This window comes from Erinaceus europaeus, chromosome 15 (genome assembly GCF_950295315.1).
Source record: "Erinaceus europaeus chromosome 15, mEriEur2.1, whole genome shotgun sequence".
NCBI classification, from domain to species: Eukaryota; Metazoa; Chordata; class Mammalia; order Eulipotyphla; family Erinaceidae; genus Erinaceus; species Erinaceus europaeus.
This window is the reverse complement of record NC_080176.1, coordinates 16987583-17001100: the sequence shown is the minus strand read 5'-3', so window position 1 is coordinate 17001100 and position 13518 is coordinate 16987583. Positions and strand designations below refer to the sequence as shown.

At 58.2% G+C, this 13518-nt stretch overlaps 2 long non-coding RNA genes across 3 annotated transcripts in view; one reads left to right on the top strand and one right to left on the bottom strand.

Moving 5' to 3' along the window:
• Positions 1-842: 842 nt before the first annotated feature.
• On the top strand, positions 843-8783 carry LOC132533100 (uncharacterized). Its single transcript, XR_009544985.1, has 4 exons — positions 843-1418; positions 1718-1816; positions 2711-2924; positions 8455-8783. It is a non-coding gene; the product is annotated as an uncharacterized LOC132533100 (long non-coding RNA).
• The window catches only part of LOC132533099 (uncharacterized), a 65617-nt gene continuing 60293 nt past the window's right edge, over positions 8195-13518 (bottom strand). For both annotated transcript variants that reach the window (XR_009544983.1, XR_009544984.1), the window contains 3 exons: positions 12993-13087; positions 12143-12224; positions 8195-8348 (listed from right to left, as the gene is read on the bottom strand). This is a non-coding gene — a long non-coding RNA (uncharacterized LOC132533099). The remainder of the gene's footprint in view (positions 8349-12142; positions 12225-12992; positions 13088-13518) is intronic.

Sequence of the window (13518 nt, the reverse complement as noted above, 5' to 3'; positions counted from 1 at the left end):
TCTCCATTTCTCTCTGTCCTATCCAACAACAATGACATCAAATAACAATAATAACTACAACTATAAAACAAGGGCAACAAAAGGGAATAAATAAATATTTTAAAAAATAATGATAAATGAAACGAAAATGTCAGCCTAGGTGCAGGCAGACCCTGACTCTGGAAAGACTGGGAAGGAGGCTCCTGGTTGCAGTGGGCTGTGCTCTGTGAGTGGCCCCTAAGAAGCGCCATTTGGCTGGGGGTCAGTCCCTGAGGCTTTGTTCTGGCTCAGCTCCGGAGCAGCCTCTCTGGGCCTATGTGTCTCCAGGTTCCCTTCTCTAACTTAAAAGCAGAGATAAATGTTGCCAAGCTGCCTTCCTGCGCCAGCAATCTCAGGAGCGCTCCAGGGTGACCTGTGATGGCTTCTTTGACTAACACAGTCCAGCACTGGCCCCCAGCCTTGCTGGTCCCTGGAAACAGTCTCTGCAGCTGGGCCACATAGAAACTGCTGTTGGAAACTGGGTGGATGGAGGAGAGAGGCTGCTCTTAGAGGCAGGTTGCTCTCCTGTCCTCTGATGTCACTGTGAGCCCCAGAGCTCAGTGGATGGGGCTGCTAAAGTCAGTGGTGGACTGAGACCTCTTTGATGCTCAAACCTTGTCTTCCCAAGCGGGGTTTGTGGTCATGGAGTCGTGGAGTCGCTGGGGGAAGCTGAGAGAAATGGCGTGTTGGGGGGGGGCAGTTACTAACAGAACGCCAGTCTCCCAGGTGGCTGTGAGGATGGAAGCCATTGGGTGACCCTGACTGTGAGGGGAATTCTGGGTGTCACAACACAGCCCATCGTTACTCCTGTTTTACAGATGAATGAGGCCTTTGAGGCTGAAAACAGTTGGACAGATGTCCTGTGGGCCCACCTGGACATGTAGGATCGGATCTGTGAGCCCGGGCAGGTGCGTGTGGGGGCCGACTTCTCTGCCCCTGTCGGGGGGTTGCCTTCTGCTCTCAGCAGGAGTGATTGCTGACAGCCATGCCCAGAATACCTGCCTGCCTGCCCTGGGCTGTAGTAAAGCTGAGAAAATGTATCCAGTGCTCAGAACTTACATGCCTGAGGTCCCAGGTTCAGTCCCTGGCTCTGCGTATGCCGGAGCTGAGTCTCCCTCATAAGAAAGCAGAAATTCACTCATTTGAAAAACGGGCTGGCGAGAGAGTTCACATGGGAGGGCACTTCAAGCCCCTGGTCCGCCACCTGAGATTACCAAGGCGGTAAACACAAAGGTAGTGTGTGTGTCTCCATCTCTCTCATTCACTCTCTCTTCTCTCTCGCTCTCTCCCTCACTGAAAAAAAAAAAAATCCCGGAGCCCTAAAGCCCCAGAGTTGACAGCACCAGCAGACATGGCGATTGGAGGAAGAGCAGGGACCCAAATTGGTGGCCAAGTTGAAGGTGAGCTGTGGCCTTGGGAAAGGGCTTGTCGCTGAGCTGACAGGCTGGGCCTGGGCGGGTCACTCACTCACTGGCTGTCCCTGGATGCCCCACCCCCACCCCCAGCCCATGGGTGACAGGCTGGGAGGCTGGGAGACAGCAGTGGAGGCAGCAGGCCTTTGAACTGCCTGTTGCTGAAGATACCTGGGCCAGGCCCATAGAGGAGAGCAGCTCCTCAGAGTGACTGATGGTGTCTGAGTCTGACTGCGAGGGGAATTCTGGGTGTCACAGCACAGCCCACCGTTACTCCTGTTTTACAGACCAAGGAGGCCTTTGAGGTTGAAAACAGTTGGACAGATGTCCTGTGGGCCCACCTGGACATGTAGGACACGTAGGATTGGATACGTGAGCCCTGGCAGGTGCGTGTGGGGACCCTCCCTGGCTATTCTGTTGGACGCTTGCGTTGCCCTCCCTCCCCAGGAAGGCAGCCGGGATTGCCACCTCTGCTCAGATCATGACTGGGCTCGGGTTCAGATCTGCCTTCAGGTCAGGTTCATGAGCCATCTCTGAGGGCTTCCGGTGTGTGAGGAGTGGGGGCCGCTGGCAGATGTTAGCCTAACACATGACTGAATCCAGGACATCACCAGCCACTTACGCTCTGGTGCTGCCAGCATCATGGGGGCTCAGTGCCTGCATGGCTCCACCATTCCTGGCAGCCTTTTTTTCTTCTGATTGTTTTTCTTTGATTGCCGCCAGAGTTATCTCTGGAACTGGATGCCTGCTTGACCACTCCTGATGGCCATGTTCTTTTTCTTTTTCTTTTTTTTCCCCCTTCCTTCTTTCTTTCCTTCCATTTGTTTAGGATAAAGAGAAAGTGAGAGGGGAGGAGAGAGGGAGATGGAGAGAGACCTACCTGCAACACTGCTTCATGAAGCTTTTCCCCTAAAGGTGGGAACCAGGGACTAGAACCCAGGTCCTTGTATACTGTCACATGTACACTCAACCAGGTGTGCCACTGCCGGGCCCTCTTTTTTTCCTTTCAGATAGAGGGTGAAAGACACGGAGTAATAGAGAAGTAGAGAAAGGCAGAGGAGAGACCACTCCACCACTCAGGAAGCTTCTTGCCCACAGGAGGTGGTGACTGGGGTTTCAGACGCAGGCCTTCTCCAGTGTGTGTGTTAACATGTGTGCTCTACTGGGTGTGTTGTGTCCGGGCCCTCAGTGATTCACTGTTACTCTACGCCAATAAGGAAAAAGACAGGTCCAGTAATGTCGGACTTGGCACCAGTTGAAAAGCACCTTCCAATTTTCAGAGCACATCAGAGCTGGAAAGATGGCGCCACAGGAGAGAGGACGTGCACCGTGAACACCCTGGTTCCTCCATGGACACACCGCCCTTCTTGTGGAAAGGAAAGACTGGTTCAGAGATGCACACGGTGCCCCCGAGTGGGAACGAAGCACGACCCTCCCCTCTGAGCATCCCGAGGCAGGCCTGTGGCCACTTGCTTGCAGGCCACCAGCCACCAGGTGTGAGGGGGCGCCTCCTCTCTCTGACCTCCAGGCAGCCCAGTTCCTTGGCTGAGCCTCGGGTCTGTCTGTCTTCATACCCTGCAGCCCTTCCTGTCCCACTGATGAACGTCCTAGCTGCTTCTAGAATATGGCAGAGCCCTAGAGGTCCAGAGTCCCACGCCAGCAACTGTCTGATTGAAAAGCGGCTGAAACTAGGCAGAGGGGGGTGGGGTGGGTATCAGTGAGTGAAGGAGCAGCTGAAATGCTGGACCCCACATGGGAATAGGTACCAGGGGGACTTTATTTTTTTAGTATTTATTTTATCTTTTGGATTTTGATTATTGGCATTTTAATTAATTTTTATTTTACTGAATAGAGTCAGAGAGAAATTGAAAGGGAAAGGAGAGAGAATGAGAAAGAGATCCCTCCTGCAGCACTGCTTCAGTACTGATGAAGCTTCCTTCCTACAGGTGGGGAGCTGGGGCTTGAACCCAGCAGGTCCTTGCTCATGGTAACGTCAGCTCTACTAGATGTGCCACTGCCTGACTCCTCCCACCGTTGTTATTATTTTTATTTATAAAAAGGAAGCACTGACGAAACCATAGGATAAGAGGGGTACAACTCCACACCATTCCCACCTTTTCCACCAGAGCCCTGCCCAGCTCCGACTGATGGTGGGGCTGGGGATTGAACCCGGGAGCTCAGAAACCTCAGGCACAAGAGCCTGAAATTCTTTTTGCATGACAATTTACAGTCCTCTGCCATGTCTGCATTTCCTTTATTACTATTATTATTTTATTTTAATTTTTTTTACCTCCAGGGTTATTACTGGAGCTCAGTGTCTGCACTAAGAATCCGCTGCTCCTGGAGGCTTTTTTTTTTCCCTTTTGTTGCTTTTGTTGTTTATCTTTGTTGTTATTGCTGTGTTGTTGCTGGATAGGACAAAGAACTAGAGAGAGGAGGGGAAGACGGGGGCGGGGGGAGAGAAAGAGACACCTGCAGACCTGCTTCACCGCCTGTGAAGTGACCCCCCCACAACTGCTGGTGGGGATTCAGGGGCTCAAACTAGGATCCTTACCCTGGTCCTTGCGCGCTACCACCCAGACCCCCCACTTATGCGTTTCTTTCCAAGGAGGCTGGTTCTTGTTTACATTTTAGTCCTACAGTACACTGGGAGGTGGAACCCCCCCCCCCCCGCCCACTTGGGGTTTCTCTCTTTGTGGCTGGGTGGCCTCAAGCAGCAGATGAGTCTTAAGGAGACCTGGTTTCATGGACTGTAACAGTGACGGCCAGTCTGCAGTGCAGGCCAGGACCAGCCTCACAGACGGGCACTTGCTCTGATAGGGCTGTTGCTGTGTGGCGGGTGTGGAGATATCTCGGCGGAAATGGGGTCCTTCTGAAGAGCAAGAGCCCTGGGCTCAGCCCTCACCCCTACTGTGTGCTGCAGAGGCCAGTGAGCCCTGAGCCTTGAGCTGGGGGTGGGCAGGATGGGTGTGTGTGTGTGTGGTCATTTGGCAAAGGCACTGGACCCTCCCACTTACAGCTGGGCTAATGGTGGGCTCACTCTCCACTCCCCCTCCCCGTGCCTTGATTTCCCCATGTATACAACAATGAGGGTGTGGTGTGTGGATTTATTCGGCGCTGCCAGGGCCTCATTCACGCACGGCTTTCTGCACATGGGGCTGACATTTCCAGAATGAGACAGAGAACAAGAAAGACCACAGCACCCGACCCCTCCCTGCAGTGCTGGGGCTGGAACCTGGCCTGTGTACACAGCAAGGCAGGCGCCCCACCGGCTGGGCTGGCTCCCTGGAATCTATTTATTGTATAGAGACAGCCAGAAATCTAGGGGGATGGGGACATAGAGAGGGAGACAGACACCGACAGCACTGGTTCTCTCAAATTTTATCTATTTACTTGTTACTGGATAGAGACAGAGAAATTGAGAGGGGAGGGGGAGATAGAGAAGAGACAGAGAGACGCCTGCAGCCCTGCTTCATCACTCATCAAGCCCCGCCCCCCCCAGCAGGTGAGGTGGGACCAGGGGCTTGAACCTGGGTCCTTGCACACTGTATTGTGAGCACTTAATCAGGTGCACCACCGCCTGGCCTCTCGCTCTTCAACAATGGGAAGGAGCAGCCACTCTGGTTCTAAGCAGGCTGCATTCGAACCCCGATCCAGACTTTCACCAGCTGGGAAATAGAACTTGGTCTCCCTGGACTACAGTGGGGTTTCCTGTGCCTCCGTCTGCTGTCACCAGCAATGGGGATCCGAGCTCATCTGCTGACTAGCGGTGACCACTCAGCTGTGGGGCTTTGGTCACAAGAGGCGGATCTTGGATGTGGGTTGTTGAAGTGCAGAGGGATTCATGGGAAAAGGGATGGACCAGCTTCCAGAACGCAAGTGAGCTGACAATAGCAGAGATCTCTGGGCATCTGTGGAAGGCCTGGTTCGCCAGGCCTGGGGGGATTTGTGCTCCCCAGAGAAACAGAACAGGGGTGGGGGGGCTACATGTAGATAGTGCTGTACAAATCATGCCTATCTGCTCTGCCAGGGGCCCAGGGACATGGCTGGTGTGGCTGCAGCCTGCGTGTGAAAGCCCCAAGAACCAAAAGTGCTGGTGGGGCCAGGCCTACCCCAAGCTGAAGAGCTAATGTCTGGGGCTCCAGCTCCAGAAGGAACAGAGAGCTTGCACTCACTCACTCACTCATTCACTCACTCACTCTCTCTGCTTTTACTTTCTGTTTTTAAACTAATGACCTTTTTTTTTTTATTTATTTTTTATTTTTACCATTTTGGAGGGGGAGAGAGTTGTCTGCAGCCCAGTTGACACATGGGTCCAATCATGTCCCCATGATAGGTGTCTGCAGAACACTCTCATGCCCTAATGTAGGGCCTTTTGCACCTGACCCAGCACCCTCTCCAACCCCCTTCCCAGAGCCCTTTGCCTTGGTGCAGTACACCACACTCAAGTTACACTGTGTGTTTCCCCTCTCCGTCCTTAAGTTCCACCTATAAATGAGATCATCCTGTATTCCTTTTCTTTGGGGCTTATCTAACTTAAAACAATTTGAGTTGATAATGGGTCTTTTTAAAAAACACTATTAGGTGTGTGTGTGGGGACAGAACAAACCTAGCACAGTGGTGCCCAAGGATAGAACTCAAGACCTTCTCAAGACCCACATTGCACTGCCTCCCCAGCCTCTGCCTTCCTGTCTGTGTGGGCTCCAACTGAATGAATGGACATGCTCCCCCCACAGGGGGTCATATATCAAAACAACACCCACCAGACACACTCAGGATGACACGGGGCTCCCTGGGTGCCAGCTGTGGCATGAGCCCACCTCAGTGAGTGCCTGGCCCCTGGCTGGCCCCGGGGGGGGGGGGGGGGTCAAGGGCAGTTGGGGCTAGGGAGGCTGACAGGCACAGGGGTTCCCTGCAGGGCAGCTGTTGCCATTATTCCTGGCTCTCTCCTGGCTGTGCCTGATTCTCTCTCAGTGACTCGGAATCATCTCCCAGTGACTCTCAACCTGGTTGTCCCTGGAGCCAACCCCCTCAACACCCACCAGCGACACTATCTACAGTTTAGGTGTTGAACAGCGTGATAACAATGATTTAAGCTCTTGCCATAGTGTTTACCAGTTTCGGGAAGCCTGGCCTCCAGGAAGCATCAAGCGTTATCACTATGACAGAGACAAGCTCCTGGTTACTCTTCCTCGTACACCTGCCTGCTGGCCTACCTGGAGGAAGGAGCCTGCTGAGGGCCTCTATGGCCTGGGGCTGTGGGTAAACACCAGCTGGAGGGGAGGAATTTGTAGGTGGGGCTTGGGGTGGGACTTGCACCTTCTTATTGGCAGGTCAGGGAACCTCTAAGAAAGTGCTTGTTTGGGCCTTCAATCATTTTGATACATTATGTGTGTGTGTGGGGGGGGAATCTCATGACAGCATCACAGGCTCGATTTAGCTATAACTGAAGAGTCCACTCTGTAAGGCTGTATAAAGGAAGCAAAAGTGTCATCTGCTTCCCTGAACACTCTTCTGATCCAACACCCCAGAGCACCACCAACTCCCCCCCCCCCCAAAAAAAAAAGTCTGGAGCTGCTCTTCCAAGACCTCTAACTCATGTGTAATCTCAGCCAGTTTGGGAAATTGGAGTAATTATGAAAGGACAGAGGGAAAAAAAAAATCACATTTTAACTACCAGCTTTCAAGACGGGAGACAGTCTAATGGTTCTGCAAAAAGTCTTTGATGGCTGAAGCCCTGAAAGGGGCAGCTTCAATCCCCAGCACCACCACAAGCCAGAGCTCTGGTGGTAATAATATTGGAGAAGGAGGAGGTGGTGGTGAAGGTAGACAGCATAATGGCTATGCAAAGAGAGACTCTGAGGCTGCAAAGTCCCAGGTTCAATTCCCTACAGGACCATAAGCCCGAGCAGTGCTCCTGTGAAAAAAGAGCAAAAGCAGCAGCCAGCTTCCAAGTTTTTTATTTCAGAGGGAGGCCGCCACACCACTGGTGAACTGTCCCTGTGCTGCCCCCCCCCCCACCCCATCCTGTCATTCTCAGCTTCCCCTCTGCCAGCAGTCAGCCTTTCCGCCATCGCCAGCTTTGTCTCTCTTAAGACTCAGCCTGGTGCTCCTGGCTCAGGACCAGAGCGTGGACTACCGACCCTGTTCTCCAACCCACTCTGTCTCCTTGCCCCAGCCTGGGACTTCTGTTCCTTTCTGCTAGAGTGGAAACCGACTCCCCCCTGTTGAATTGCAGTTTCTCCCTGCGGCTTCTTGCTTAGTAGCTGGAAGCACAAGAGCAGTAGCAGGCAGGGACCCTGAGGTGGGTGCTGAGGACATTTCCTGTCTCTGGAGGAAAAAAAAAACGCTTGGGAGTCCTGGGTTCTTGTGGTCATCTGGAAGACCCTGAAGCAGGAGCCCTCGGGCAGGGGAGGGGCAGGGCCTCCTCTTGGACCCCCAGCTGCCCCGGAGCCCAACTAAGAGACCAGAAGCCTCCAGGAGCCACTACTTCCTGGTCCACAAGGGCCAGTGGGGCAGGGTGAAGGCAGAACTAAGCAAACAGCACTGAGTCGGGAGGTAGGTGATGAGCTGGGATACAGGAAGGGGCCAGGAAACAGAGGGTGCCCAGAACGTGTACTATATACGCCATAACTTGACGGAAGGCAGGACAAACTGGGGGGGGGGGGGAGGAAGTGTGCAGAGGGCCGGCAGATACAGGGATTGGTTAGCGACCGCAAGTGGAATTGTGGGAACATCTGCTAAGAAACCAAACTCCTCAGCAGTGTGATTTAAACACAGGTTTAGTTTTTCTCAGAGGAACAGGGCGAGCTATTCCCCAGCTCTTCATTTCCTGTGTTCTCATGCCAGCGAGCCACACTTTACAGGGTCTGCTTCCCTGGGCGAGGCTTCCACAGAGACTTGAGTGTGAGGACGACCCTGGAGGGGGAGGCCGGCATGGGGGGGTCCCCTGCCCCCCAGCCCAGCTGAGACACCCCCCAAGCCCCCCAATGTGGGCAGTTTCTGACCACAGACTTTCTTACAGGACGACCACCGCTCCTAGCAAGGCAGGACCCACTGGATTCCAGCATCTGCTCTGTGGACCAGCGCCTCTCGTCAGGGCCTGAGCGCCTGGCTTCAACTAGGACAAGGCCTAGGAGGCCTGGGCCCTCACAAGATGAACGAACACTGACCCCATGGGACTTGACTCAGAGACCCCTGTGCCCTCAGCAGGGTGACTGTGTGTGGGGGTTGCCGGGCACACAGCAGGCTGACTGCATCCTTGGTGCCAAGTTCCCACCTGTGCGCAGGCCAATGAGTCCATCCCTTGCCCTACAATTTATGTACCCAGAGCCCTGAGTGGGGTGGTGGGTAGGAGAGGGGTGGAGGGAGAGGGGTGGAGGGAGAGGGGTGGAGGGAGAGGGGTAGGGGCTGGAGGAAGAGGGGTAGGGGGTGGAGGGAGAGGGTTGGGGTAGGGGGTGGAGGGAGAGGGGTGGGGTGGGGGATGGAGGGAGAGGGGTGGGGGTGGAGGGAGAGGGGTAGGGGGTGGAGGGATGGTGTAGGGGGTGGAGGGATGGTGTAGGGGGTGGAGGGATGGTGTAGGGGGTGGAGGAGGTAGGGGGTGGAGGGAGAGGGGTGGAGGCAGAGGGGTGGGGTAGGGGGTGGAGGGAGAGGGGTGGGGTAGGGGGTGGAGGGAGAGGGGTGGGTGTGGGTGGTGAGGGGTGGGGGGCTGGAGGGAGAGGGGAGGGGGTGGAGGGAGAGGGGTGGGGTAGGGGGTGGAGGGAGAGGGGTTTGGGTGGAGAGGGGTGGGGGGCTAGAGGGAGAGGGGTGGGTGTGGGTGGTGAGGGGTGGGGGGCTGGAGGGAGGGGGGAGGGGGTGGAGGGATGGTGTAGGGGGTGGAGGAGGTAGGGGGTGGAGGGAGAGGGGTGGAGGAGGTAGGGGGTGGAGGGAGAGGGGTGGAGGGAGAGGGGTGGGGTAGGGGGTGGAGGGAGAGGGGTGGGGTAGGGGGTGGAGGGAGAGGGGTGGGGTAGGGGGTAGAGGGAGAGGGGTGGGCTGGGGGTGGAGGGAGAGGGGTGGGTGTGGGTGGTGGGGGGCTGGAGGGAGGGGGAAGGGGGTGGAGGGATGGTGTAGGGGGTGGAGGAGGTAGGGGGTGGAGGGAGAGGGGTGGAGGGAGAGGGGTGGGGTAGGGGGTGGAGGGAGAGGGGTGGGGTATGGGGTGGAGGGAGAGGGGTGGGCTGGGGGTGGAGGGAGAGGGGTGGGTGTGGGTGGTGAGGGGTGGGGGGCTGGAGGGAGGGGGGAGGGGGTGGAGGGATGGTGTAGGGGGTGGAGGAGGTAGGGGGTGGAGGGAGAGGGGTGGAGGTAGGGGGTGGAGGGAGAGGGGTGGAGGGAGAGGGGTGGGGTAGGGGGTGGAGGGAGAGGGGTGGGGTAGGGGGTGGAGGGAGAGGGGTGGGGTAGGGGGTGGAGGGAGAGGGGTGGGGTAGGGGTGGAGGGAGAGGGGTGGGGTAGGGTGTGGAGGGAGAGGGGTGGGTGGGGGTGGAGGGAGAGGGGTGGGTGTGGGTGGTGAGGGGTGGGGGGCTGGAGGGAGGGGGGAGGGGGTGGAGGGATGGTGTAGGGGGTGGAGGAGGTAGGGGGTGGAGGGAGAGGGGTGGAGGAGGTAGGAGGTGGAGGGAGAGGGGTGGAGGGAGAGGGGTGGGGTAGGGGGTAGAGGGAGAGGGGTGGGGTAGGGGGTGGAGGGAGAGGGGTGGGGTAGGGGGTAGAGGGAGAGGGGTGGGCTGGGGGTGGAGGGAGAGGGGTGGGTGTGGGTGGTGAGGGGTGGGGGGCTGGAGGGAGGGGGGAGGGGGTGGAGGGATGGTGTAGGGGGTGGAGGAGGTAGGGGGTGGAGGGAGAGGGGTGGAGGGAGAGGGGTGGAGGGAGAGGGGTTGGGGGTGGAGGGAGAGGGGTTTGGGTAGAGAGGGGTGGGGGGCTGGAGGGAGGGGGTAGGGGGTGGAGGGAGAGGGGTTGGGGGTGGAGGGAGAGGGGTTTGGGTGGAGAGGGGTTTGGGGCTGGAGGGAGGGCGTAGTGGGTGGAGGAGAGGGCTGGGGTAGCGGGTGGAGGGAGAGGGGTGGGGTAGGGGGTGGAGGGAGAGGGGTGGGGTAGGGGTGGAGGGAGAGGGGTGGGGTAGGGGGTGGAGGGAGAGGGGTGGTTGGGGGTGGAGGGAGAGGGGTGGGTGTGGGTGGTGAGGGGTGGGGGGCTGGAGGGAGGGGGGAGGGGGTGGAGGGTGAGGGGTGAGGTAGGGGGTGGATGGAGAGGGGTGAGGTAGGGGGTGGAGGGAGAGGGGTGGGGTAGGGGGTGGAGGGAGAGGTTTTGGGGGTGGAGGGAGAGGGGTGGGGTGGGGGATGGAGGGAGAGGGGTGGGGGTGGAGGGAGAGGGGTGGGGTGGGGTATGGAGGGAGAGGGGTGGGGTGGGGTATGGAGGGAGAGGGGTGGGGTGGGTATGGAGGGAGAGGGGTGGGGGCTGGAGGGAGGGGGTGGGGGGCTGGAGGGAGGGGGTAGGCGGTGGAGGGATGGGGTAGGGGGTGGAGGAGGTAGAGGTTGGAGGGAGAGGGTTAGGGGGTGGAGGGTGAGGGCTGGAGGGGGAGGGGTGGGGTAGTGGGTGGAGGGAGAGGGGTGGGGTAGTGGGTGGAGGGAGAGGGGTAGGGAGTGGAGGGATGGTGTAGGGGGGTGGAGGGTGAGGGGTGGAGGGAGAGGGGTAGGGGGTGTAGGGAGAGGGTTAGGGGTGGAGGGATGGTGTAGGGGGTGGAGGGAGGGGGTGTGGTGGTGGGTGGAGGGAGAGGGGTAGGGGATGGAGGGAGAGGGGTAGGGGGTGGAGGGGGGTGTAGGGGTGGAGGGAGGTGAAGGGGTGGAGGGAGAGGGGTGTGGGATTGGAGGGAGGGGTAGGGGGTGGAGGGAGGGGTAGGGGGTGGAGAGAGGGGTGTTGGGGGGATGGAGGAGGAAGAGAGGGGTGTTGGGGGGATGGAGGAGGAAGAGAGGGGTGTTGGGGGGATGGAGGAGGAAGAGAGGGGTGTTGGGGGGATGGAGGAGGAAGAGAGGGGTGTTGGGGGGATGGAGGAGGAAGAGAGGGGTGTTGGGGGGATGGAGGAGGAAGAGAGGGGTGTTGGGGGGATGGAGGAGGAAGAGAGGGGTGTTGGGGGGATGGAGGAGGAAGAGAGGGGTGTTGGGGGATGGAGGAGGAAGAGAGGGGTGTTGGGGGGATGGAGGAGGAAGAGAGTGGTGTTGGGGGGATGGAGGAGGAAGAGAGGGGTGTTGGGGGGATGGAGGAGGAAGAGAGGGGTGTTGGGGGGATGGAGGAGGAAGAGAGAGGTGTGGGGGGATGGAGGAGGAAGAGAGGGGTGTGGGGGGATGGAGGAGGAAGAGAGGGGTGTTGGGGGGATGGAGGAGGAAGAGAGGGGTGTGGGGGGATGGAGGAGGAAGAGAGGGGTGTTGGGGGGATGGAGGAGGAAGAGAGGGGTGTTGGGGGGATGGAGGAGGAAGAGAGGGGTGTTGGGGGGATGGAGGAGGAAGAGAGGGGTGTTGGGTTGATGGAGGAAGAGAGGGTTCTTGGGGGGATGGAGGATAGAGGGGTGTTGGGGGATGGAGGAAGAGAGGGGTGCTGGGGGATGGAGGAGAGTTTTGCTGGCAAAGGGAGGGAGCAGAGTGTAGGCTGCAGGTGACTGGGGAAGGGGAGGGGCCTCTGCCTGCACTCCTCCCCTAGCTGACCTGACTCCTCCTCCAGGCAGACTCCTGTGCCTGGACACCAGGGGAAGCTCAGGTGTGTGGTGTCTCCTCTCTCCCTCTGTATCTGCAATAAAGAGTAAACCTGTGGTCCCAGCCTGTGTGGATTCCCTGTGCTGTGGGGCCTGTGTGGATGGTGCGAGGCAGGGTCTCCTCTCAGGCATGGATGTCAGGATTGCCTGTCTCAGAGCCCAGAGGGCCAGGCTCAGAGTGCCTCTCTGAGGGCCTGGGCTGCTGTGTCCCCCTCCCTGACAACAGGGGGTGTCCACCAGTCAGGCTCAGTGGGCACGGGGAGCCCTGGGGGGGCAGAGTGTCACCTGCCAGCTGGGGGAAGCTGACAAAGTCGGTGTGGGGGGCCGGGTGGGGGCACACTTGGTTAAGTGCATGTGAAGATGCACAAATACCCAGGTTAGGGTTCAGTGCCCAGCTCTCCCGCTGTGAAGCAGGTCCTTAGGTGTCTGTCTCTCTCCCTGTCTCCCTCTCCTCCGCCTCTCAATTTCTTTGTCCTGTCCAATAAAATAGAAGGAAGGAAGGAATGGAGGGAGGAGGAAGAGAGGGAAAGATGGACGCAGCTGTGGGCTGCTGTGGGCACCAGGCCACAGCGACAAGCCTGGTGGCAAATCAGAAGAGAGAAATGGACCTTCTAGATCAAGTTCTAGTCTTTTGTCCAGGCCTTGGAGGGGGAGGGGGGAAGGGAAAGGAGGTGAGGGTAGCTGGGGCAGGATGGAGGTGAGGGTAAAGCCTCGGGACCATTCAGGGTCCTTCCCTGGTGCCACCCTCAGTGCTCCCATGTGACTCGAACCCTGGCCCCATGTGCGGGAGGGCTGTGTTCTACCTTGCACAGCGGGTGGCTGTGAGCTGGGCAGCGTGTGGTGCGAGGAGCCTGTTGGCAGCCTGAGCCCCTGAGATTCCCCTGGTCTGCAGCTCAGCCTGGAGAAGAAAGAGATGAGAGGCCTCAGCCCTGAGCAGATGAACAGGACAGACCAAGTCCACCAGCTCCTGCCTCAGCACCCATGGGCCAGAGGAGCCCCCTGCCCCCCTTCCTGATCTCAGGGAAGAGGATGGGGCCAGAGCAGACGCCCCCTAGTGGCAAAGCTCCTTTTCATGTCCGGGGCGGCAAGCGGGCCTTCCCTCCCTCCAGCCCAGAACCAGCTCTGCTTCAGGTCACAGGTGCTCTCAGCCTTCCCCATGTCACAGAGGAGAGTAAGTGACATAGTGACAGTGGCCTGGGGGCAGACAAGGTCTTCCTCAAGGCCACGTCTCCCGGTCTGGTCTTTAAACACACACTGGGGAACCTAGCTCAAGCTGCTGAACTGGGTAGCAACTATTTATTTAGTGGCCCCAGGCCAGAGGGGTCCAGG